We start from the raw sequence: 27,508 nt of genomic DNA on the forward strand, positions 1-27,508 counted from the left end.
AAAAAATGCATACTTTTGTCACATTCATCTGTTGTTTGAAAATAGCTATTTACAAACTAGTCATAGGAATTTGATCCAATTATGGAAAAATTGCTATGAGCATAATCAGTAGACTCTGTAGGTAAAAAGTGATTAAAAAAATGTTGGATTTTTATTTATCTGATTGGTCCATTTTCCCATTATATCATTGTGGCCATGCCATTTATGACCTTTATTGCTATAACTCATAAACCATGTAAGTGATCAACTCGCAATTTGAACTGCTTATATAGCCTGAGGTCCCTGTGAGGTATGCCAAGTTTGGTTCAAATTGGCCTGTCGGGGGCACTACAGTACCCAAAAACCTAGAAAATCATAAAAACTCAGGCTGCAATCTTGTTATAAAGAATACAGACAAGTAATTGGTCTTGTATGATTCAGATCAATGAGATCTATAACATTGCAATTACATCTCATAACAAAAAGTGCACTGCCTGACCAGAAATGAACCTTTTAATTCACCAAAATGTCCTATTTCATTTCTGAGATTAATGAGGTATCGGTATGATAGTACTTGGGCTCCATCTAGTGGTCAAACACCGGAACTGACTTAAAACTATTGCTCACATGAAATACCACACAAAGACACACAAAGCTGATCTCAGCATGCGATTTAGTTCTGTGATCTAAATCATTTTGCCAATACAATTTCTTTTGAACCTTTTGGGCCTTTAGTGCCTCAAATTGGCCTGTCGAGGGCGCTACAGTACCCAAAAACCTAAGAAATCATAAAAACTTGTGATGCAATCCTGTTATGCAGAATGCAGACGAGTAATGGGGCTTGTATGATTCAGAACAGTGAAATAATTAACTTTGAAATGACATCTCATAAAAGTGCACTGCCTGACCATAAATAAACCTTTTAATTCACTAAAATGTCTTATTTGTCACTATAATATCAGTATGGTAATACTAAATTCCGGAACTGACTGAAAACTATTGCTCACATGAAACACCACACAAACACACTCATACACACACAAAGCTAATCTCAGTATGCGATTTAGTTCTATGATCTGAATAATTTTTTTTCCAATAAAATGTATTTTTGTCTTTAGTGCCTCAATGGCCTGTTATTTCTTGATTGGGTCCATCTATATATGCAGTAGTGTCCATGTCTACTTCCTGTTGGATGATCTGCTGATCTGTGGATTAGTCCTGAACTTTTATGATGTCCTAATTCTTCTGTGGACAGAATAACATGAGTACTTGTGTTCGTTTTGCCTGTATTGTAAATTATTGCTTTTCTGATCATATGAAATAAAAGGCACTGCTGGCCAAAAGGTCAAAATGTGCAAATCTGTCCTAACAGCTTTGTTAAAGATTTATATTCATCATTGATGACATGTGACACTAACTACACTGCACTGTATATATTTACCAAAGGTATACAAACCTCTTTCATGCAATAAGTGTCAAAAGTTGCAAATTATTTGGCCAGTAGATGGAGCTGTGAGACAAAATTTGAAATGCACATATAGTTTTTAGACTTTTCCCTTCCAAAATACAGCGCATTGTTTAAAGGTCAAAGTTTTTAAACTCTTTCATAAAGTTCTCATGATCACTCATATGTGGAGATCTGTTTATACAGGCTATGTGCACTAAGTATCTGCATTCAAGAGGCTTATTTCCAGAGGTGGGCATTGCAAGTTCAGGAAGTAAAAGTCACCAGCAGGATTTTGCTCAGTCCTCCTGGATTGTGTTGATTCCACATTTTACCTGCATTGCACTAATTAGAAAATATAGCAAGCTTCAGTAAAATCCTGCTGAAGACTTTTACTTTCTGAACCTGTAATGTCCACCTCTGATTATTTCACCTCACATGCTCAAAGTGATTAAGGCCTTTGGTCTATGGCCTTTGTATCTAACCCTAATCCCAATTTTCTAAAAACAACAAGTGTATGTGATTTTCATTTGCATAAAATTGTCAGAACATTATATATTGACAAACATTTTCATATTTGGGCTCTATTTGAGACCAGTGCAAACTGTCAATATAATAACACACGAGAACCTCTTTATAAACATAATGTATTTTATTTATAACTGACAATCAACACAATGCAAAACTTTTCATGTTCAGTATAACAACTAGGAGAGAAGGCTGAATGCAAGTGCGGACTGACCAATGATTTAATACCAAAACGAATACATACACAGCACACAGAACAGACACCAAGAATAAATCAAACATCTAACATATGAACCAAACACTAACAGAAATAACTGGGTGGGCAAGGCTAAAGAAAAGAAAATACAACAAGCAAAACCACACAAAGTACATCTAACAGAGAATGTAAAATACAAGGAGTACACACAGACTAGTATTATAGACACAAAAGACCAAGATACCAAATAACATACAAGCAAGTGGTACTTACAATAACAGACCACATAAGAGACTAAACGCAAGACTTAAATACACTGACCAAAGAAGGTACTTAACAAGACACACCAGAAAGCAATAACGAGGGGCAGAAAACAAGGCAGGGGAGTGAAGTCAGACACAATGAGGAATTTCAAAATAAAAGACAAACGGAAGACATGACCGACAGGAGGGAGGCAGGACTGTGACATTCAGTCTGTTTATTTGAGATCATTTCTCTAGATAAATATAATAAAAAAAAATTTATGATAATGTATAGTATAACTATTGTAATAATCCCTCACTAAGGAGCTGAGGTGCCCTGTACTGGTTCACAGCAAATAAAAGAAACATCAGATAATAATACAGTCCACTGTAAATTAAAATTTTGTCATTATTGAGTTCAAAGCAGACCTGTAGTTAGTAATCACAATATGTGTAGATATCTATATATCTCTATGTGCAGTATGCAAGCAGCTTTACAAGCGCATGGGTCCATATCCCTAATGAGCAAGCCAGGGGCGACAGTGGCAAGGAAAAACTCCCTTGGCATGATTAGGAAGAAACCTTGGGAGGACCAAGACTCAAAAGGGAACCCATCCTCCATTGGGCGGCCCAGCTAGTAGTCACAGTCCCTCCAATATGGAAGTTGAGCCTCAGGTAGGAAGGACTTGTGTGACTGAATTCTCCTGAAGAATCATCTGAGCACATCAAATAGAGAGATAGTTAAGGTGCAGCTGTGACAGTTAGAGTGAAGGTGTTTGTCTGGTCTCTAAAGGAATATGAAATATGTTTAGCATACCTGCAGCAACACTTGTATCACAGACCTGTCCACCTTTTAATTCTGTGATAGAGTGTATGCCAATCCACATGTGCTAGATGTGACATCATTGGTAGATGACTGTAACATGGTCCTACAGTGCACACTGATGAACCATTGATGCCATCAAGACCACATGCCTTGTGTAAGGGAACCCTCCATAAAGATCTGAGCACATCAGACACAGACATGGTTAATGTGCACCTGTCACAGTACAATGGTAGTTTAACTTTACATAAAGATATGTTTGTCTCCAAATTACAATAGAACATCTTACCTGGTGAACGCAGCAGATACCAAATCTGTCCATCTCTGTAATCTGTGATAGCATGCAAGTGATTCCATATGTGCTTGATGTCACATCCTTGATAGTTGACTGCAACTTGTCCCTGGCCTTTAGAAGGACATTCCTGGCTTTCCTGTATGACACCAGGTTCCCAGACATGTAGGCAGCACTGACCACTCTTTGACCAATAGCTCCAGCCTTTAATCAGGAATTTTGGTTTGTGCAGGATTAGATGTGAAGTTAAATGTCCATGTTTATTGCTTCTTGGAAACTGTATTACCTGTGGATTCAGTCCTGAAGTATGATATTTGTCAACAGTCCTTTAACAGATGATTTGAGAACTGTTTTGCTTTGTTAAACATTTGGCCTGTATTTTATATTAATACCTTTATATTTCATAATAAAATAAAAAAATAAAATAAATAATACATACAATAAAATAAAATGCTGTGAACCAGTTAATAGGGCACTCTCAGCTCCTTAGTCTGTTCCCACAAGAGGCCGTCCAGAAAGTTTACCCCCTGTATCCCCCAGCCCCCCACATCGTGGACGCTTCAATTTGTGCCTGACTTAATCAAAAGTTTTAGTTCAAAGTGTCACCAAATTGTCAGTAAAGTGTCAGCAAACCGTCAGCAAACGTTAAGTACCTGAAATTGAAGATTAATGAAAACAATTCAGTACAATACATTCATGAAAACTGAAATATGTTGGCATAACAGAAACACTGACATCTTCTGCAGAAACATCTTTGATATATACATGATCAATCAAAGTGCCATGTTCAGTTGTTGGTTCTCTTATAACCTGAGTAAAGCCATGGAGTTGCATAGTATTACTGACTGTACTTGTTACAAAAAGATTTTCATTGAAATCTCCCATGATCACTTTTCTTCCTGGGAACCTGTCAATATGAGAAATCAAGTGTATCAGGTTATTTTGAAACATTACCAGATTGTAGGAAGGAGGTCTGTACAGAACTGCCACTGTTGTATTCAGCTGAGGTAGGATGAACTGCAGGCATTCAATGTTAATGCATGGTAAATCAACAATACTACAACCAGTATGTCGTTTATAATACACACCAACACCACCATGTTGTCGATCCTTCAAGTCAGCAAACATCACCTGACTAGTGTCATATGAAAAACATCTGGGTTTACTATAGAATGTAAATTCAGATAATTCAATATCAATGTTGCAATCATTTGGTTGTAACCAAGTTTCTGTCACACAGATAATGTCAGCTTCCATGTACCTCGTATCATGTCTCAGGTTTTCCACATGGCATGTTAGTCCTTCAACATTGTGCAGAAGAATCTTGTATGACCCACAGGGAGGTGGCAGCTCTGTCACTGGTTCAATAAATAGAGGCATGTTATGTAATGACTGTTCAATGTCTTCTTTTGCATAAATAGCACTCTCTTTGAAATCTTTTATCTTAAGCCCTTCCAAAGATGTTACACGACTCAAGGCCACATATGCTTGTCCTGCTGCAAATATCTTTTTTAGTGACACAACAGCTTTTTCCACAGTAAGACCTTGTACTTTGTGAACAGTGCAAGCCCAAGCTAATTTCAGGGGAAACTGTCGTCGCATTCCACCACTTTTTGTCACTCTTTCTTCTTCAGGGAAAATAGGAGTGGCTTTTTCAAATCCTGGTTTTAAACAAGGATGTTTTGCTCTTAATTTATTTCCTATTCTTTCATTTTCAAATGTGACATATATTTTGGCTGGAAAGTCATCTTCAGAATCAAAACACACTTCAGCAACTGTACCAAATGCACCGTTTACAAGTCCGTCTGCTACATCAATGTTTTTAAGAAGCATAACATGAGCATTTACAGCGATGTGAAGAGATTCTGGTAAAGACGTGTGGGTAGTATGAACATGATGTCCATGCATTTTTTCCAGCCGACCTGTTTTTGCAACCTTTTCAAAGTCCTGTGCATGAATGATAGTAATGTCTGCACATACCTTCTTCAACATGTTTGCATTGTGATCATCCACTTCAGCATTTGTTGCATAAATATACAGAGCAGTACTGTCCAGTTCATCACCTTCACCACCTGTTTCACATAATTTCAACATATTCACATCATGTTCTGACAAATTATCTTGTCTTTTGTGTTTCCTTAAACGACTCAGTAACTGAGCAAACTCCATGTTTTTTTGTCTCATGATTTGTGACAGCTCAACCAATGCAAAGTGGTTCTGCCATAGATTTACACCTTTAGGCTCAGTGTATAGAGACTTTCCTTTCACAGGAGAAAGTTGATAAAAATCTCCAACTGCAATTATAGACACATTTCCAAAAGCAGAATAATCTCCTTGTTGTTTAATTTGTCTCAATCTGCCATGAATATACGATAAGAGTTTGTGATCAACCATTGAGATTTCATCAATAATGACAATTTGTAGATTTCCCAATTTAGCTCTCAGTGAATTTATCTTTTCATCTCCGAGCGGTTGATAAGGCAGCGTTACCTCTGGTGATATAGAGAAACAGTTGTGTATTGTTGCAGCGTCGATGTTAAATGCACTTACACCAGTTGGAGCTGTTATTAACACATGCGTCTCATCTGGATTATCTGACAATCGGGACAGGATGCGACATGATTCGTAGTATATTGCTTTGATTAACATGGATTTTCCAACACCACCTGGACCAGATATAAACACATGAAATGGCTGCGGGTTTTTAGCAAGTGTCTTTTCTAAACACCAATGTCGAATTTTGTAAAATATTTCAGACTGTTGTTCGTTTAGTGAACGAAGCACATACATTGCTTCCTCTTTTCGCATACCTTTCTCTTTTCCTATAGCACAGCGTGGTTCAGCTGGTAATAAATCAGGTATGTCAGCAGCAGAAATATTTTGCTCTGTTTCATCAGTAGGATTTTCTTTTCTGTGAAGACATTCTAAACGTTCACGTTCATTCTCTGGACAGATTTCCGCCCAAGCATCTTCCACTGCACCGTTTCTTTTTAACTGTTCCTCGGCTTCATCTATTGTGTCAGCATCTTTCTCGAAATATGACATATTTAAGTCTACTATTGTTTTGACTGATTGGACTTCTTCATCAGAATATTTGATAAACCCAGTCTTATAAAAATCCTCATAAGTGTTGAAAGTTGGTGGCTTGAGTTGACAATCCAAATAATGAGGCAAAAACAATTGCAAAATACTTTGATAATGCTTCTCTGGATGTTTTGTGGGTGAAAAGCGAGCGTATCGCACAACAGCAGAATCTGTTCGTGTCCGTTTCCTTATGAATCCTAAGCTTTTCTCCAACTTTATGGCATCACGAGCTGAACTTTCAGATTTTGACAATATTCTGTACTCCGATGCAAAACTGGCTAAACACATCTGGGAAAATTCGTCCGTTTTTGGTCTATATCTGTATCTGTCTGTGATGCTGTTCATCCATATGTTTTGATTATCATCATTGTCATATTCAGCTCGCGTTTGTATTACGTGAAGTGGAAGACTCATTCTCACTACGTTATCACCAGTAGGAATAAATTGCACTTTGCGAGAGGCTTCTTTCAGTTTCATGTTAGTAAGTCGGTACACACTTTCCTGAGCTGAAACTTCACGATTGTGTAAAAATACACTTCCGAGTTTCCGTAAAGCATGTTTAGCGTCAAGGTTACCTTGTTCTGTGGCTTCTTTTTGAGTACGTGACAAAAGCAATCCCATCTCTCTCTCAGCTTTGGAAATGTAAGAGATTATATACACAATGCAAGAATATGCATCAACTACAAACTGAATGTCCATATTTGCATTCCAACAACGTATAAGATCTCTGTTGTATTGGTTTACCCATATGTCACCTGGTTTTCTTTTTAGGACAAAAGTAGTTTTTCGAGACACTCTGATGTAAGCAGCTTCAAATATCTCTTGACTTATACCAAGCGAAGCAAATAACTCCTCAGTAGAATCAAAGATAACATCTGTATTCAATAACGCATCTTTTACTTTTTTCATGATAGCCTCTGCTACATCTTTTTCCATTGAAGGCATGTTATTACCTTTGGCTGATTCCACATAATTCTCATCTTTCTCTTTAGCATCTTTTTCAGGATTGTCAGTTTTACGCCTTGTTATAAATGTTCTGCTACTCGGTGGGCGTGGAAAATTAAAACGACAAGTTGTTTTCTTTTTTCTGCATGATTTTGAATGTCTTTTGCTGTGTTGTTGTACACTGGAAACAATGTCATGCATTTCTTTGTCATCCTCCGATGGCATTTCACATGTCACATAGTGATCTACAAATGACACAACTTCATCATCATCATTTTTGTCCACTTGAGGTGCATCCTTGACCCAAAACAAGCAGTGAGTGTGAGGTGAGCCACGCTGTTGAAATTCAACTCTGTAAAAGTAATCAACAATTTCGCCAATCGGTTGTGCTTCAGACATAATCACATCTTTAAGGAAATAGTGGAATCGATGTTCAAACATCCTGGCTGCTGTGACAGGGTTAGTTTTTATTAGAGCACATCTTTCTGACCAGTCTAGATCATCAGTAGAAGTTTCTCTCCCCTCTTGTTTGAGAATAGTTTGCAATAATTCTGGCCAACGCAGATCAGCAGATGAAAATGAGCAAAACCATGTGGGAATACCCAGTTGTCGCACCATTGCAAACAGGTCTTTTTGAACACTTTGCCAGAAAGGGGGTGTACCACGAATAGGTCTTAAGAATTTATACCCTTCATCAAAATTGAAAATGTTCTGCAAGGCTTCTCTGTTAGTCAACATTTCTGATGTAATCACAGGTTTGTTGCGTGTATCATGTCCTTTTCTCAATGCAATAGACACATTTGACACAATCTGATTTAACTCTGACAAATATTGACCATAAAAAATGTAATCCAAGTTCTTTGCAAAACGTCCGTCTGCGTTGAGTATTCTGGTGTTCAAGTATCTGCTCAGTGTGAGTTTCTCTTTTCTGTGGTCATGAAAAGTACCCGTACCATTTGGAAATAGAACTGGAAAACACTTTGCCTCATTTGAATGATCGTTCAAGAGCCTTACAGGATTATTACCTTCTGCAGGTGCCACAGACATTATGCCATCAAAGTGCTGATCCAAAACCTCTTGTGCAATATCAACAGGTTGTAAACAGGTATCCATGAACATACCGTGCTGTTGTCTGTCGTGCAAGGTTTCATCTATATCCACATCTTCAGATTCATTATTCTCATCATTGTTCTCCTCATCAACATGCTGTGTACATGTGTCATCAGGCTCTTGTGTTTCATGTTCAGTTTTATTTAGTGGATTGACCCAGTCATTATTAAATGTCACATCTCTGTAAAAGTCATTATGTTGTTTGAGGTACAATAATGCATCCTTTATTTTTTCTGTATTAACAAATTTGTACTCATAGTGCCCCTTGTAAGTCAATTTCCTCTTTAGTTTTATGCGAATCATCAAATCAACATTTTCTGTTCTTGGTAGCACTTCAGTTACATCTGTAATGTTAGATGGAACACACACAACAGGTCCATGAACACCATTCTGTCCACCTTTTGGTAAAGACACAAGTCTCATGAATGGAATATTCATCCCAATCAGATGTTGTTCAAGTGAGTTTAGATTGTGTAGTTCAGGTGGAATTGGTTCTAGTGCAAGATTGTTCATAACACTTTCTTCTGGCATTTTCCCATTAAGAATCTTTCTGTGACATGTGTAGCAAATCCACAGTGATCCAGCAGGGCCAGTTTGAATGTTACACTTAGGAACACAGGTATGACTACATCGATGTAAGTATGTGTCAGTAATACATCTCTCTGCTATGGAAACAACCTCCTGGGCTTTATTGAGATATGTATCTTTTCTGCATTTGATTACTTGATTCTTGAACAATAGTCGATGGCATACTGAGCACACATATTCAGGACCAGTACTTATTTTCTCTCTGAAGTTTTCAGTCACATAGTTAATATCTTTGTGTTTCCTTTTTTCTGTGTTCTTTCTTTCTTTACTTCTGTTTTTAGTAACGTTAGCATAGCAGATGTCTGTTTTATACCTCTCAATACCAAGTTGTTTCTTAGCTGCTTGATGTTGAGGATCATGATGATAAGCTTCAAAACTCCTCTCCATACTCTTCTTTTTCTTAGCCGTTTGATATTCTGGATCGGTATGATAAGCGTCAAAACTCTGTCTTTTTATAGTCTCTCTGTGATGTTCATTTGAGGAATATTTATTAATACTTAATTGTTTCACATGTTCCCTGTGTTCCATATCCGTCGCATATTTGTTTACACTTGCTTGTTTAACTTTTCCACTGTGTTCCATATCCGTCGCATATTTGTTTACACTTGCTTGTTTAACTTTTCCTCTGTGTTCCATATCCGTCGCATATTTGTTTACACTTGCTTGTTTAACTTTTCCACTGTGTTCCATATCCGTCGCATATTTGTTTACACTTGCTTGTTTAACTTTTCCTCTGTGTTCCATATCCGTCGCATATTTGTTTATGCTTAACTGTTTATTCCGTTCTTTATGTTGCGAATTCGTTGCGTATTCAACACTGCTACGTGTTTTGACACTATCTCTGTATATTTCATTTTCACGGTATCGTTTCAGTGTTCTCTGAATCTTTTCCTCCTGGCTTGTTCCATATTTGATTCTCCGTTTCTCAAGTTCAGAGCGACTGGACTTTGTTTCTGATTTTCTGCTGTCACATCTCTTTAAACCTAGTGCGGCACAGGTCTGTCCATCAGGAACTTTAACACACGTCACTACTTCATAATGAGACTCGCTACAATGTTTGAGGTATATTCCCGCATCTTGGTCGCAACTATTGCACGATGAATATTTTAGCCACGTATTTCTAGTGAATGTAAATATATTGGTAAAAAAAAGATCGGCTGCAGCTTGTATTTCAACTTCAGTAGCCCAGGTTCCCACGTATTTCATTCGGGAAGTAGCAAGATAATTTGCAACAGATGAAAACCCTTGTCGAAGACAGTTAATGTACTTAGATTCGTTTCTCTCCATTTGTGTAGTTACAGCACGTCGTATTTTTCTGTGTTCTTTCTCACTTCCGCTAATTGCAAATGCCAGTGATCTGAATAAACAGTTACCGTCACCAATGATAGTTTTTGTTTCACAAGGATCACCCATCGGTACTGGTATGATTTGGTCGCTACGAGCATGTTCGATGTACACAACGTTTTGCCTTAAACATAATGTCTTCTGCTGTTTCACTGTCAATGGACAAAACTGAAAGTATTCACGTTGTGTGTCGCCAATCAGCACGTCACTGTCATTTCTCACAGATACATCGGTAAGGTTGTTTACATGCTTCATTCGTTTACCAACATGCAGTTCGGGTACCGTTTTCACCTCGGAATCATTGTCAGCTGCTTTGCGTTTACTTTGCACGTTTGCTTTGCTGCAGGGTTGTGAACGGTCAAATGCGTCACCTTTTTTAGTTTCATTTTCATTTGTGTTACGATTTCGTTTTAGCACACTGCTGTAGAGCTCTCGGTGTGTAGTGACAGACAAACCACCTTGTGTTTTCTCTTCCGCTGTGCTTCTGCCAGTTATGTTCACAACAACGCCAGTAACTTCAAATTGTGCTCCTTCAGCTTTCAGTGAAAGACCAAGTATCATAACGTGGTTAAGTAATGATTCCATGTCAGCATAAAAAGCAGCCAAACTCTTGCCTGAATCAATACGTGCACCGTTTTCGCTTCGTGAATGAGAGTCAATCAGCACATACCAGGAGTCTTGTTTAATGATAGCACATGTATTCTCTTTAACAGTAAACAAACATGCTTCACATTGCATAAACACTCTTCGGATTGCCTCATCATGTGACATAAGAACGTTTTGTAACGGTCCATATTCAGTGACGCCAAACTTCCCAGTAAACATTTCATCATGAAAATTTATTGAAAAGTCATATCCACACACAGTGTATTCTGTAGGTACATCTGTAACATATAAATAGCCCAATGGATCATGAATTTTGCCGGCATCTCTTATATTGCTGTAGAATCTGTCACCATTCAGCAGAACATCATCAAGGTCTCTGATTGTCCAAGAAAGCACATTTTTTACTTTGTTAGTCATGATGGCAGTAATACTATTTGCAACACATTGTTTGTTACTGTTTATGCCAAACTTTGGATGAGCTTGATGAAAAGAACCTCTGAGCATATCCACATGTACACATTCATCAGAATCAGTTTTGCAGCTTGTATCTGGTAAGGTATTTGGCAAGTATTTGGCAATTGTATTTGGCAAGGTATTTGGCAAGGTATTTGGCAAGGTATTTGGCAAGGTATTTGGCAAGGTATTTGGCAGGTATTTGGCAGCTTGAGTTTGTAAATTGCTTTGAGGAGTGCTCTTCAGGAGCACTCCCGTGTCAGTCAGACCTTTTTTGTCAAGGGATGAAGGCATAACCCCGTCAGTCAGAGACGAGATCTGGTCTGCAGGACAGCTGTGGCTCACAGGAACAGTCTCAGTCAGGACCTTTTTGTCAGGGGAAAAAGCCAGAACCCCGTCAGTCTGAGCCACAAGCCGCTCCGTAATCCTCCTCCTGGCTGCAGCCGACCTCAGCGAAGCTTTCGTGCGAGGCATCTGAAAATACAAACACACAACCAGTCAAAACCTATGATGTCTATCCCAACACGACATACTAATCAATCAATATTACTTAATACAAACAGCACATATCAAATCATAAAAAGAAAAAAGGTAAAAAAAAATCAGAACAGACATTGTATTCGTGACAGGTGTATTCATGACTAATTTCTTACTTGCATACATTGTTACAGTATTGCATATAGAAATTACTGTGAAGTAAATGCCTTCCTAACACCATGTTATACAAACTAAGCATTACTTTATAATCAAGGGACTTGATTCAAGGGACCATTTCCACTAATGTACATTTTTCAGAATACAATGAGCAAAACCACGCTTTACTGCTCATTTAAAAGCTGTATAGCTTTAAAACAAATAACCACATCAGAATACTTGATCAGACAAGCTTAAGTTGCAAATATGTACATCACTAAACACTTTCAGCTCAACAGTTTAAAAATGTATTGTGTGTGTGAGATGTGTTCAGCAGGCTTTGCTTCAACAGGACATTCTTGCTTCTTCCTTGGAACGCCAACATTCATTCTTCATCTGATTCAGGAGCTTGATGTCAGCAGCACCTGTGTAACAGCTGTTTCATATACTCTACTTGTGCTAAGCACTGATCACTTAGTGTATATATAAATAAACAATTTAACACATTAAATGTCTTTGTTCCAATAGCGTAGTTAATCTAACAGACAAGTTAAACAAAAACATTCCATTTGGTTCCACTTTAGCAATTAAAACATATTACCACATAATGCATTGTGAAACAGAATATGTATTATGAAAATGTTGCTGGGTGTTATCGTGCCCATGCTAACTTCTAAGCATTAATTTCAATAGTAGTTAAATTAATAATACATTGTTCAGCTCATCATTTGTGCACTTACTCAACTGGACACTAAACTCAACCATGTTTACTCACTATATAATAATTTTGTATACCACCACTCAACACTAAATCAACTTCACAGCTAAAATGCATGTGTGTGTCATCTTCATACAGCAGGCATTGCTCCAAGATTAATCTTGTGTGTGTGGCACATCATCTAGCAGGCGTTGAGTGGCATCCTCAACCAGCAGGCGTTGAGTGGCATCCTCAACCAGCAGGCGTTGAGTGGCATCCTCAACCAGCAGGCGTTGAGTGGCATCCTCAACCAGCAGGCGTTGAGTGGCATCCTCAACCAGCAGGCGTTGAGTGGCATCCTCAACCAGCAGGCGTTGAGTGGCATCCTCAACCAGCAGGCGTTGTGTGTGTGTGTGTTATTCTTGTGTCTTAATTGTCACACCAACAGCACATTTCACATCTTTCAAAGTTGATCAGTATCATGTAATCAGCAGCACATGTGATACCTGTTGCACATACTCACAAGTGTATTACCATTTGATGGGCTATTTTATAGCATGCATTAAATATTTCTAGTGCAAATACTACACATTCACTGCATTAATGTAATTACTGCTGCATAATCTTTAAACTATTGGACAGAATATTCATGAGCCAATTAAACTGTGAGAATGCATCAAATTGTCCTCAACACAGAATACAATGAAGACTACTTCAAGACATCCGCTACACTGCAGTTTACTCTGTTCCAAATAGGAGTATAAATTTAGTCTAGGCAATAAGCAGGTTAACTTACTGTACCTAATCAAGTTTCAAACATCAAAGCACAATTAAGACAGGGTACACATTGAACAGGACTTTGAGAAGTTGGAGCTGCAGTTTCTGAGTTCTCTTCTATACATTTTACATTATTGCTTCCAAGTGTTTACATATCACTACAGATACTCATCATAAATGAACAATTATTCTGCAACACATCAACTACTCTCACCATTCATTGTGTGCACCGTTTTATAAAGGTATACCAGTTCAACCACTGTTCATACACGATACACTTCAAACGTACCTTTAATGTGTTCCAGCACAATTCTCCTTCACCACAATTCTCCTTCACCAACAAGCTATTCATACAAAATAGACAAAACACATTTGTAACAGTTAGTAAACATTAAGGGGTTAAAAAATTCATATGTATAATTTTAAAAAGCTGCTATAACGACATGAATCATCAATTGGACAAACACTTAGAATCTTTCTATTCTACTTAAGGCTACAGTTATACAGCATTACTAAAGCCCCATACTTATCAAGTTATTTGGCTAGTGTATATAAGTATGGTATGGAAGTTTATCTATGTTAATTTTAAAATGAAAATGTGAAAATAATTAAAATATTAGTCCATTCTAACTTCTAAGCATCAATTTCAACACAGGTTGTTAAATTAATAATACTATATAATAATTTTGTATACACCACTCAACACAAAATCAACTCCACAGCTAAAATGCATGTGTGTGTGTGGCATCTTCATCCAGCAGGCGTTGTGTGTGGCATCTTCATCAAGCAGGCGTTGCTCCAAGATTATCGCGTGTGTGTGGCATCTTCAACCAGCAGGCGTTGTGTGTGTGTTATTATTCTTGTGTCTTAATTGTCACACCAACAGCACATTTCACATCTTTCAAAGTTGATCAGTATCATGTAATCAGCAGCACATGTGATACCTGTTGCACATACTCACAAGTGTATTACCATTTGATGGGCTATTTTATAGCATGCATTAAATATTTCTAGCGCAAATACTACACATTCACTGCATTCATGTAATTACTGCTGCATAATCTTTAAACTATTGGACAGAATATTCATGAGCCAATTAAACTGTGAGAATGCATCAAATTGTCCTCAACACAGAATACAATGAAGACTACTTCAAGACATCCGCTACACTGCAGTTTACTCTGTTCCAAATAGGAGTATAAATTTAGTCTAGGCAATAAGCAGGTTAACTTACTGTACCTAATCAAGTTTCAAACATCAAAGCACAATTAAGACAGGGTACACATTGAACAGGACTTTGAGAAGTTGGAGCTGCAGTTTCTGAGTTCTCTTCTATACATTTTACATTATTGCTTCCAAGTGTTTACATATCACTACAGATACTCATCATAAATGAACAATTATTCTGCAGCACATCAACTACTCTCACCATTCATTGTGTGCACCGTTTTATAAAAGTATACCAGTTCAACCACTGCTCATACACGATACACTTCAAACATACCTTTAATGTGTTCCAGCAGAATTCTCCTTCACCAACAGGCAATTCATAGAAAATAGACAGAACACATTTGTAACAGTTAGTAAACATTAATGGGTTAAAATAATTCATATGTATAATTTTAAAAAGCTGCTATAACGACATGAATCATTAATTGGACACTTAGAATCTTTCTATTCTACTTAAGGCTACAGTTATACAGCGTCACTAAAGCACCATACTTATCAAGTTTTTGGGCTAGTGTATATAAGTATGGAAGCTTTTCTGTGTCAATATTAAAATGAAAATGTAGCCTAACACGCATGTTCCACACATACAAGCAACTTTGAGCTCAAAATTCAAATGCAATAACTCCATTTACATTTGCAATGTGATAGACGTCTATTCATATTTCACATACATTTTGGTGCTGACAAACCACCGACACAAAAAAACATTCACATTCAGACTAGTATAAAAAGCACAAATTGCCTCTGCAAGCACGTACATTTTTATACACAACGTAAAAAATTATATACATAACATACTCATAGTCCATTATTTTGACTAAAAAAATTAAAACCTGTGCGTGACCAGGTTTTCCAACGAGCACAAAACATGCATAGCAACACTCGACCCAGCAGACGCTTCATTTACCCAAATACACCATTATCTGGGCTACATTAAACCATATACACGAATCGCCCGATTGTACAGTTATAAATCAGTACGTGTAAGTGCTACTACTTCACTACATCTACAACCACGCCTACTCAGCCAGCGCCCTCGTGGTCAGCTGCACTGGGCGCCGCCATTACAGGCACAAGACCCACACGCCATCTTAGAGCAACTACAAAACCGCTCTTACTCATACATATACAAATCATGTATACTTGCTCATACATGTACACTGCAAATATATGTAACATCAAATAACTCGTTTTCATGAAAGAACTAGGCAATATAAATGAAAACTGATGGCACTCTGGACAACTACAACAGCACAAAAACGTTCCGCTAGCATACGCACGGAACATGCTAGCGTTGTACTAGCGAACGCACTAACCACGTTATAACATACTTTAATCCTTTATTTAGCTCATTTGCCATCTCATACACTAAAACGTCCATCTAAACACAATTAACCAAACAATCTAGAGCAAAAATCCGACGTCAAAAACAACACATTTCTGACATTTGTCTAATCGGACTAGCATGCTAAGCGCAAACAGCATGATAGCATTGAACTAGCACACGCGCTAATTACATTATAACATACTTTTATTCTTAATTTATCTCATTATCTCCCTCACTAAACTTTACGTCCACACAAGTAACTTTATCACAAACAAGAACATTAACCCAGCATATTAAAAAACAGCACATTTTAGACAATTGTCTTACACTACTTAAGAGACCAAAGCACATCTTACCTCAACAAGAGCAGAATGCACGAAAGAACCTGATCGCACGTGCGAGGGAACATTCTGGGGCGGGGCCATCGACCAGAACAGGATACACGGGCAGCAGACACCCTTCAACAACCACAATGACTTTAAGTCCACATTAGTCAGTCTTTTAAAGCCATCACATTTGTTGTGATCCTAATATTTATGATTCTGAAAATCAAATAATTAGAAGTAAATGTCTTGTGTGGTTTTCATGTCCCATGGCCTCAAAAACGCACACACACAGCCCTGTAAGTAAACATGCACTCACTTTCTTTATTATACTTGGCTACCACAAGAACACCATGACAAACCAAAATAAGTATTTGTCAGCATGTTGATAAATTCTGTTTTTTTTTTATTATTATTTAGTCATGTTTTTTACTGCCTCATAGGCCTATTGTCTAGACTTCTCATTAAGAAATCCACTTCAAGCATTCTAATCAAAACGTATCACATATAGCATAAACACTCACAGATCTACCTACAGTACTCACTACACATGGTCTTTTCTCCCTCTTATCTCTCTCTGTATTACACACTCCACCATATTATGTCAGACATGCTCACTGTGACAACTAACACTGCCCATTATACACACACAGACACACATTCACATACAGCCCTTACTCATGAACACTTTCACATAATCACAACAAACCTATCTCTCTCTCTCTCTCTCTCTCTCTCTCTCTCTCTCTATCTCTCTCTCTCTCTCTCTCTCTCTCTCTCTCTCTCTCTCTCTTTATTATACATGCACACACATGCACTGGCCTACCTATTGGTTTCATATACACATTGCTTCACCCATACCTACCCAGTGATTACATACATGCTTACGCATCTCAGTCATAGGTTCAGCACATACACTACATACACCATCATCAGACATGTGAGTTGTCTGTGACAACTGACACTCCTAAAACCTCTTCATGACATATATATTTCATATTGCAACTGCCCCATAACTACACTGCCCTAGCCATTCTTATCCATACTTCAGGGACTAACAATCACATGCACAAACTAACATTTAGTTTGTTTTTGATAACACTCACACACTCTCTCTATCACACACACACATACACAAACAAATACAGCTCTAGCTCATGAATGCTTTCATGTACTCACACCAAACGTCACAGGCACACTCCTGTCTTGTCAGACATGTGAGTTCACTGTGACAACTGACACTGCCCATTATACACACACTCACTGCTGTGTAGTGAAAGTCTAAACAGCGAATGCCAGGGTGAGTCTGACTCCTCAGCCCACAGCTCTGCCCAGTTTTGGGGAGGGCTTGATTTCAGAGCTCAACTAGGTGAGGAAAAGCAATATGTAGCCTTTCCCTTTTACTCTTCCATCTAGAGGTTGCTGAGCACTTAACCACTTAACGCACGCACACACACACACACACACACGTGCAGTCAAAGGCCAAGTGGTTTATATATGCAAACTGAGTGAAAGTCACAATGTACACGAGTAGATGATTGGCAAATATTTTTATTAAAGATGAAATGATGAGTGATGGGTTTGTTTTGGTTTACAAAGATAAACAACTGACAATCAATAAGAGCTGTGTGAAGGATATATACAGCATGTTAAACAATGTAGTCCTACAAGAAATAACTAATAATTATGATTACGACAAGCATAGTCATCTACTTAGTTGTCATTCCTGAGAAGTCGTAGGCACTATGATAGTGCTTCTGTATGTGGTATGAGAAGACGACTAAACACCAGTAGCCAATCTGTGCAACAAATGTCATGGTAGAGGTGCAAATGTGCATAACAAGTGGCCCATTAATTGCAGTATTTTTCAAGCATTGTGTGAGTCCTGTAGTGCTTCATAGTGTCTTACGATGAAAGAAAGTCCACGTGAATGCAGAAATCATCAGTGCACTGGAGTGTACAGATTTCTCAAGCTGTTCATATTTCAATTCACATCCAACTCACATAGTATGTTAAGGCATAATATTGCCCATTATACGCAAACACAAACACACACATTCACATATACAGCCCTAATTCATGAACACTCTCAATCACACCAAGCCTATCTCTCTCAGTCTATTACACATGCACACACACATGTACTGGCCTACCTATGGGTTTCAAATACACATTGCCCTAGCCATACCTACCCAGTGACGACACAAACACACACGTGCACAAGCACAGGCACACACATGCTTACTCAAGTGTTTGCATCTCAGTCACAGGTTCAGCAGGGAGTGACACAGAGCCACAGTCTCCCACACACGCTGCCACTCACACAAACATCCCCCCGTCAACCACCACACAATACGTGGGAAACATATTGTAATTGCTGAAATTTTTCTTATTATTAGGGTTCACACACATAGTGTGGGAAACCTATTGTAATTGTTAGGTTGTTTCTTCTTCTTTTGGTCCATATCTCCCACACTGTAGGTCCTAGAAATAAAATTCCACTTCAGTTGCATTCCTTGGCTCAAGCCAAACGAAAAAGCCTCAAGAACCGCCCACTTAGATTTTTTGCTAATTTGCATAATAAGCAAAACTACTTTTTTATACGATTTTGGTGTCAAAATATTCACAAGAATCTCATTATCAAACATTTCGACATTTCCATACAGTCTGGTTGTCACATGTCAATCAATAGCTCAGAGGAGTGGCCAAATTTACTTAAGAAGCTGTATCTCAGCAACGCTTTGACCAATCTTCATGAAAATTTATCAGTTGTTAGGGCAAATGACTCAGAGGTAACAGGTCAAAGCTGGCCACGATTGTCCAATAGGGGGCGCTATAACATGGGAAAAACTGTTTCTCAGAAACCATTAGTCACATCAAGCCAAAACTTTACAGGCATCATCAGGGGCCCAAGTGATATCAAGACACACAATGATGACATCATCACTCAAAAAACCATTTATAGCCTGAGGTCTTTGTGAGGTATACCAAGTTTGGTTCAAACTGTCGGGGGCGCTACAGTACCCAAAAACCTATAAAATCATAAAAACGCATGCTGCAATCTTGTTATGCATAATACAGACAAGTAATTGGCCTTGTATGATTCAGCTCAATGAGATCTATAACATTGCAATTACATCTCATAACAAAAAGTGCACTGCCTGACCAGAAATGAACCTTTTAATTCACCAAAATGTCATTGCATTACTGAGATTAATGAGTTATCAGTATGATAGTACTTGGGCTCCATCTAGTGGCCAAACACCGAAACTGACTGAAAACTATTGCTCACATGAAACACCACACAAACACACACAAAGCTGATCTCAGCATGTGATTTAGTTCTGTGATCTGAATCATTTTGCCAATACACATTATTTTGATCCTTTTGGGCCTTTAGTGCCTCAACTGAATCTTTTTTTTTTACATAAAGTACACTGCCTGACCAGAAATGAACCTTTTAAGTCACCAAAATGTCCTATTTCATTAATGAGATTAATGAGATATCAGTATGGTAGTACTTGGGTCCCATCTAGTGGCCAAACACCAGAACAGACTGAAAACTATTGCTCACATGAAACACCACACAAACACACACAAAGCTGATCTCAGCATGTGATTTAGTTCTGTGATCTGAATAATTTTGCCAATACACATTATTTTGATCCTTTTGGGCCTTTAGTGCCTCAACTGAACCTTTTTTTGCACATTGATTTATTTGTGCATTTTTTCCATTCAAACAGCTTCTTTTCACATTTTGGGGTCTAAAGGACCTTTTGGGCCTCTGCCTATTGAGGCCAAGAAGCCTATTCGTGTGTGAACCCGCCAATTGCCGCTTGCGGCTATATTTAGGGTTCACACACACAGTGTGGGAAACCTATTGTTATTGTCGGGTTTTTTCTTTCTTTCTTTCTTATTAGGGTTCACACACACAGTGTGGGAAACCTATTGTTATTGTCGGGTTTTTTCTTTCTTTCTTTCTTATTATTATTATTTTTCTACTGATAAAACGCATACTGCAGCCTAGACCGTAAGGCCCAGGGAGACCAAACTTGGCAGGATGGTGTAGTCTCTTTGCGAGACCGTGCTAAAGCACAGAGACCCACATTGGCCTGATGGTGGCGCTATAGCGCACCATTTTGCGTTTTGGTCCATATCTCCCAAACCGTAGGGCCTAGAAACAAAATTCCACTTCTGATGGATTCCTTGGCTCAAGCCAAACAAAAAAGCCTCAAGAACCATTAAGCTCCGCCTACTTAGATTTTTTGCTAATTTGCATAATATGCAAAACCTACTTTTTTATACTAGTCCCTGGTTTTTTATCGGATCACCACAACCTTGGTGTCAAAATATTCAGGAGAATCTCATTATCAAAGTTGCTTAAAAACATTTTGAGATTTGCATATAGTCTGGCTGTCACATGTCAATCAATAGCTCCAAGGCGTGGCCAAATTTACTTAAACAGCCATATCTCAGCAACGCTTTGACCGATCTTCATAAAATTTTAACAGTTGTTAGGGCACATGACTCTGAGGTCACAGGTCAAAGCTGGCCACGATTGTCCAATAGGGGGCGCTATAACATGGGAAAAACTGTTTCTCAGAAACCATTAGTCACATCAAGCCAAAACTTTACAGGCATCATCAGGGGCCCAAGTGATATCAAGACACACAATGATGACATCATAACTCAAAAAACATGGCCGCCATGAGCCAATTAATTTTTATTTGAAATAATTGGCCATTTGACAGACTTACCATTGGCCAAACAACATGAAACCTCACCACTTTGCACATCTCAGGACTTCGTGTCATGCTGTGCAGTTTTGAAACTATTGGCCACTAGGTGGCGCTATTTGTGAAAATCATGCATAACTCCTCCAAATTTTCACTTAGGAACATGCAACTTGTTTCATTTTATTCCTTGCAGTAGACCTGACAACTTTGCAATTACAAGTCCTATTAAAAAATGCATACTTTTGTCACATTCATCAATTGTTTGAAAATAGCTATTTACAAACTAGTCATAGGAATTTGATCCAATTATGGAAAAATTGCTATGAGCATAATCAGTAGACTCTGATGATAAAAAGTGATTAAAAAAATGTTGGATTTTTATTTTTCTGATTGGTCCATTTTCCCATTATATCATTGTGGCCATGCCATATATGACCTATATTGCTATAACTCATAAAGCATGTATGCAATCAACTCCCAATTTGAAAGGCTTTTATATCCTGAAGTCCTTGTGAGGTCTGCCAAGTTTGGTTCAAATTGGCCTGTCGGGGGCGCTACAGTACCCAAAAACCTAAGAAAACATATAAACTCATGCTGCAATCTTGTTATGCAGAATACAGACAAGTAATTGGTCTTGTATGATCCAGATCAATAAGTTCTATAACATTGCAATTGCATCTTATAACAAAAAGTGCACTGCCTGACCAGAAATGAACCTTTTAATTCACCAAAATGTCATATTGCATTACTGAGATTAATGAGATATCAGTATGGTAGTACTTGGGCTCCATCTAGTGGCCAAACATCGGAACGGACTGAAAACTATTGCTCACATGAAACACCACACAAACACACACACAAAGCTGATCTCAGCATGTGATTTAGTTCTGTGATCTGACTCAATTTCCCAATACACATTATTTTGATCCTTTTGGGCCTTTAGTGCCCCAATTGAACCTTTTTTTGCACATTGATTTATTTGTGCATTTTTTCCACTCAAACAGCTTCTTTTGGGTCTAAAGGACCTATTGGGTCTATTGCCTATTGAAGCCAAGTGGCCTATTCGTGTGTGAACCCGCCAATTGCCGCTTGCGGCTATATTTATTATTATTTTTCTCCGCATAAAACGCATACTGCAGCCTAAACCGTAAGGCCCAGGGAGACCAAACTTGGCAGACTGGTGTAGTCTGTTTGCGGGACCGTGCTAAAGTACAGAGACCCACATTGGCCTGATGGTGGCGCTATAGCGCAGCATTTTGCGTTTTGGTCCATATCTCCCACCCCGTAGGTCGTAGAAACAAAATTCCACTTCAGGTGCATTCCTTGGCTCCAGACAAACAAAAAAGCCTCAAGAACCATTAAGCTCCGCCTACTTAGATTTTTTGCTAATTTGCATAATATGCAAAACCTACTTTTTTATACTAGTCCCTGGTTTTTCATCTGATCACCACAATCTTGGTGTCAAAATATTCACAAGAATCTCATTATCAAGGAACATCAACAAAACTGTGACATTGGTATACAGTCTGGTTGTCACATGTCAATCAATAGCTCTGAGGCGTGGCCAAATTGACTTCAGCAGCTATATCTCAGCAATGCTTTGACCTACCTTTATGAAAATTTATCAGTTGTTAGGGCACATGACTCAGAGGCCACAGGTCAAAGCTGGCCACGATTGTCCAATAGGGGGCGCTATAACATGGGGAAATTTGTTTCTCAGAAACCATTAGTCACATCAAGCCCAAACTTTACAGGCATCATCAGGGGCCCAAGTGGTATCAAGGCACACAATGATGACCTCATCACTCAAAAAACATGGCCGCCATGAGCCAATTAATTTTTATTTGAATTAATTGGCCATTTGACAGACTTACCATTGGCCAATCAACATGAAACCTCATCACTGTGCATATCCCAGGACTATGTCTCATACTGTGCAGTAATGAAACATTTGGCCACTAGGTGGCGCTATTTGTGAAAATCATGCATAACTCCTCCAAATTTTCACTTAGGAACATGCAACTTGTTTCTTTTTATACCTTGCAGTAGACCTGACAACTTTGCAATTACAAGTCCTATTAAAAAACGCATACTTTTGTCACATTCATCAATTGTTTGAAAATAGCTCTTTAAGAACTAGTCCTAGGAATTTGATCCAATGATGGCAAAAATGGCATAGGCATAATCTGTAGACACTGTAGTTAACTAAATTTGGAAAAAATGTTGCATTTTTATTTGTCTGATTGGTCAATTTTTCCATTATATCCTTCTGGCCATGCCATAAATGACCTTTATTGCTATAACTCATAAACCATGTAAGTGATCAACTCCCAATTTGAAAGGCTTTTATAGACTGAGGTCCTTGTGAGGTAGGCCAAGTTTGGTTCAAATTGGCCTGTCGGAGGCGCTACAGTACCCAAAAACCTGAGAAATCATAAAAACTCACGCAGCAATCTTGTTATGCAGAATACAGACAAGTAATGGGGCTTGTATGATTCAGATCAATGAGGTCTATAACATTGCAATTAAATCTCATAACAAAAAGTGCACTGCCTGACCAGAAATGAACCTTTTAATTCACCAAAATGTCATTGCATTACTGAGATTAATGAGATATCAGTATGATAGTACTTGGGCTCCATCTAGTGGCCAAACACCGAAACTGACTGAAAACAATTGCTCACATGAAACACCACACAAACGCACAGAAAGCTGATCTCAGCATGTGATTTAGTTCTGTGATCTGAATCATTTTGCCAATACACATTATTTTGATCCTTTTGGGCCTTTAGTGCCTCAGTTGAATTGAATGTTTTGTCACATTGATTTACTTATGCATTTTTTCCACTCAAACAGCTTCTATTCACTTTTGGGTCTAAAGGACCTATTGGGCTTCTTTTTGCCTATTGAGGCCAAGAGGCCAATTTGTTGGTCTAAAAGACCCTTTGGGCTTTTTTGCCTTTTTTTGTGTGAACCCGCCAATCGCCGCTTGCGGCTATATTTATTATTATTTTTCTCCGCATAAAACGCATACTGCAGCCTAGACCGTAAGGCCCAGAGACACCAAACTTGGCAGAATGGTGTAGTCTCTTTGCGAGACCGTGCTAAAGCACAGAGACCCACATTGGCCTGATGGTGGCGCTATAGCGCACCATTTTGCGTTTTGGTCCATATCTCCCAAACCGTAGGTCCTAGAAACAAAATTCCACTTCTGAGGGATTCCTTGGCTCAAGCCAAACAAAAAAGCCTCAAGAACCATTAAGCTCCGCCTACTTAGATTTTTTGCTAATTTGCATAATATGCAAAACCTACTTTTTTATACTAGTCCCTGGATTTTCATCCGATCACCACAACCTTGGTGTCAAAATATTCAGGAGAATCTCATTATCAAAGTTGCTTAAAAACATTTTGAGATTTGCATACAGTCTGGTTGTCACATGTCAATCAATAGCTCCAAGGCGTGGCCAAATTTACTTAAACAGCCATATCTCAGCAACGCTTTGACCGATCTTCATAAAATTTTAACAGTTGTTAGGGCACATGACTCTGAGGTCATAGGTCAAAGCTGGCCACGATTGTCCAATAGGGGGCGCTATAACATGGGAAAAACTGTATCTCAGAAACCATTAGTCACATCAAGCCAAAACTTTACAGGCATCATCAGGGGTCCAAGTGATATCAAGACACACAATGATGACATCATCACTCAAAAAACATGGCCGCCATGAGCCAATTAATTTTTATTTGAAATAATTGGCCATTTGACAGACTTACCATTGGCAAAACAACATGAAACCTCACCACTGTGCATATCTCAGGACTATGTGTCATGCTGTGCAGTTTTAAAACATATGGCCACTAGGTGGCGCTATTTGTGAAAATCATGCATAACTCCTCCAAATTTTCACTTAGGAACATGCAACTTGTTTCATTTTATTCCTTGCAGTAGACCTGACAACTTTGCAATTACAAGTCCTATTAAAAAATGCATACTTTTGTCACATTCATCTATTGTTTGAAAATAGCTATTTACAAACTAGTCATAGGAATTTGATCCAATTATGGAAAAATTGCTATGAGCATAATCAGTAGACTCTGTAGGTAAAACGTGATTAAAAAAATGTTGGATTTTTATTTTTCTGATTGGTCCATTTTCCCATTATATCATTGTGGCCATGCCATATATGACCTATATTGCTATAACTCATAAACCATGTATGCAATCAATTCCCAATTTGAAAGGCTTTTATATCCTGAAGTCCTTGTGAGGTATGCCAAGTTTGGTTCAAATTGGCCTGTCGGGGGCGCTACAGTACCCAAAAACCTAAGAAAACATAAAAACTCATGCTGCAATCTTGTTATGCAGAATACAGACAAGTAATTGGTCTTGTATGATCCAGATCAATAAGTTCTATAACATTGCAATTGCATCTTATAACAAAATGTGCACTGCCTGACCAGAAATGAACCTTTTAATTCACCAAAATGTCATATTGCATTACTGAGATTAATGAGATATCAGTATGGTAGTACTTGGGCTCCATCTAGTGGCCAAACATCGGAACGGACTGAAAACTATTTCTCACATGAAATACCACACAAACACACACACAAAGCTGATCTCAGCATGTGATTTAGTTCTGTGATTTGAATCATTTTGCCAATACACATTATTTTGATCCTTTTGGGCCTTTAGTGCCCCAATTGAACATTTTTTTGCACATTGATTTATTTGTGCATTTTTTCCACTCAAACAGCTTCTTTTGGGTCTAAAGGACCTATTGGGTCTATTGCCTATTGAAGCCAAGTGGCCTATTCGTGTGTGAACCCGCCAATTGCCGCTTGCGGCTATATTTATTATTATTTTTCTCCGCATAAAACGCATACTGCAGCCTAGACCGTAAGGCCCAGGGAGACCAAACTTGGCAGACTGGTGTAGTCTGTTTGCGGGACCGTGCTTAAGTACAGACACCCAAATTGGCCTGATGGTGGCGCTATAGCGCAGCATTTTGCGTTTGGGTTCATATCTCCCACCCCGTAGGTCCTAGAAACAAAATTCCACTTCAGGTGCATTCCTTGGCTCCAGACAAACAAAAAAGCCTCAAGAACCATTAAGCTCCGCCTACTTAGATTTTTTGCTAATTTGCATAATATGCAAAACCTACTTTTTCCTACTACTCCTTGGTTTTTCATCGGATCACCACAACCTTGGTGTCAAAATATTCAGGAGAATCTCATTATCAATGTTGCTTAAAAACATTTTGAGATTTGCATACAGTCTGGTTGTCACATGTCAATCAATAGATCCAAGGCGTGGCCAAATTTACTTAAACAGCCATATCTCAGCAACGCTTTGACGGATCTTCATAAAATTTTAACAGTTGTTAGGGCACATGACTCCGAGGTCATAGCTCAAAGCTGGCCTCGATTGTCCAATAGGGGGCGCTATAACATGGGAAAAACTGTATCTCAGAAACCATAAGTCACATCAAGCCAAAACTTTACAGGCATCATCAGGGGCCCAAGTGATATCAAGACACACAATGATGACATCATCACTCAAAAAACATGGCCGCCATGAGCCAATTAATTTTTATTTGAAATAATTGGCCATTTGACAGACTTACCATTGGCCAAACAACATGAAACCTCACCACTGTGCATATCTCAGGACTATGTGTCATGCTGTGCAGTTTTAAAACGTTTGGCCACTAGGTGGCGCTATTTGTGAAAATCATGCATAACTCCTCCAAATTTTCACTTAGGAACATGCAACTTGTTTCTTTTTATTCCTTGCAGTAGACCTGACAACTTTGCAATTACAAGTCCTGTTAAAAAATGCATACTTTTGTCACATTCATCAATTGTTTGAAAATAGCTCTTTAGAAACTAGTCATAGGAATTTGATCCAATTATGGCAAAATTGCTATGAGCATAATCAGTAGACTCTGTAGGTAAAAAGTGATTAAAAAAATTTTGGATTTTTATTTTTCTGATTGGTCTATTTTCCCATTATATCATTGTGGCCATGCCATATATGACCTATATTGCTATAACTCATGAACCATGTATGCAATCAACTCCCAATTTGAAAGGCTTTTATATCCTGAAGTCCTTGTGAGGCATGCCAAGTTTTGTTCAAATTGGCCTG

The 27,508-nt window shown here is 38.3% G+C and overlaps 2 long non-coding RNA genes across 6 annotated transcripts; one reads left to right on the forward strand and one right to left on the reverse strand.

The window, feature by feature from the left end:
* Positions 1–2,056: 2,056 nt before the first annotated feature.
* Positions 2,057–16,669, reverse strand: LOC143488820 (uncharacterized). Of its 5 annotated transcripts, none has more exons than XR_013124540.1 (9): positions 16,655–16,669; positions 15,246–15,271; positions 14,031–14,085; positions 6,315–12,108; positions 6,055–6,170; positions 5,485–5,576; positions 3,502–4,862; positions 3,207–3,392; positions 2,057–3,105 (listed from the first exon to the last, which is right to left on the reverse strand). It is a non-coding gene; the product is annotated as an uncharacterized LOC143488820 (long non-coding RNA). The 5 variants fall into 5 exon arrangements; XR_013124543.1 differs by lacking the exon at positions 16,655–16,669 and having other exon boundaries at positions 3,502–4,521; positions 4,766–4,862; positions 15,246–16,571; XR_013124542.1 differs by lacking the exon at positions 16,655–16,669 and having other exon boundaries at positions 3,502–4,157; positions 4,459–4,862; positions 15,246–16,571.
* Positions 11,654–14,192, forward strand: LOC143488823 (uncharacterized). The gene is made up of 2 exons (XR_013124545.1): positions 11,654–11,761; positions 11,798–14,192. It is a non-coding gene; the product is annotated as an uncharacterized LOC143488823 (long non-coding RNA).
* Positions 16,670–27,508: the final 10,839 nt, after the last annotated feature.

The sequence above is a fragment of the Brachyhypopomus gauderio genome, unplaced genomic scaffold (assembly GCF_052324685.1).
Source record: "Brachyhypopomus gauderio isolate BG-103 unplaced genomic scaffold, BGAUD_0.2 sc56, whole genome shotgun sequence".
In the NCBI taxonomy this organism is placed as follows: Eukaryota; Metazoa; Chordata; class Actinopteri; order Gymnotiformes; family Hypopomidae; genus Brachyhypopomus; species Brachyhypopomus gauderio.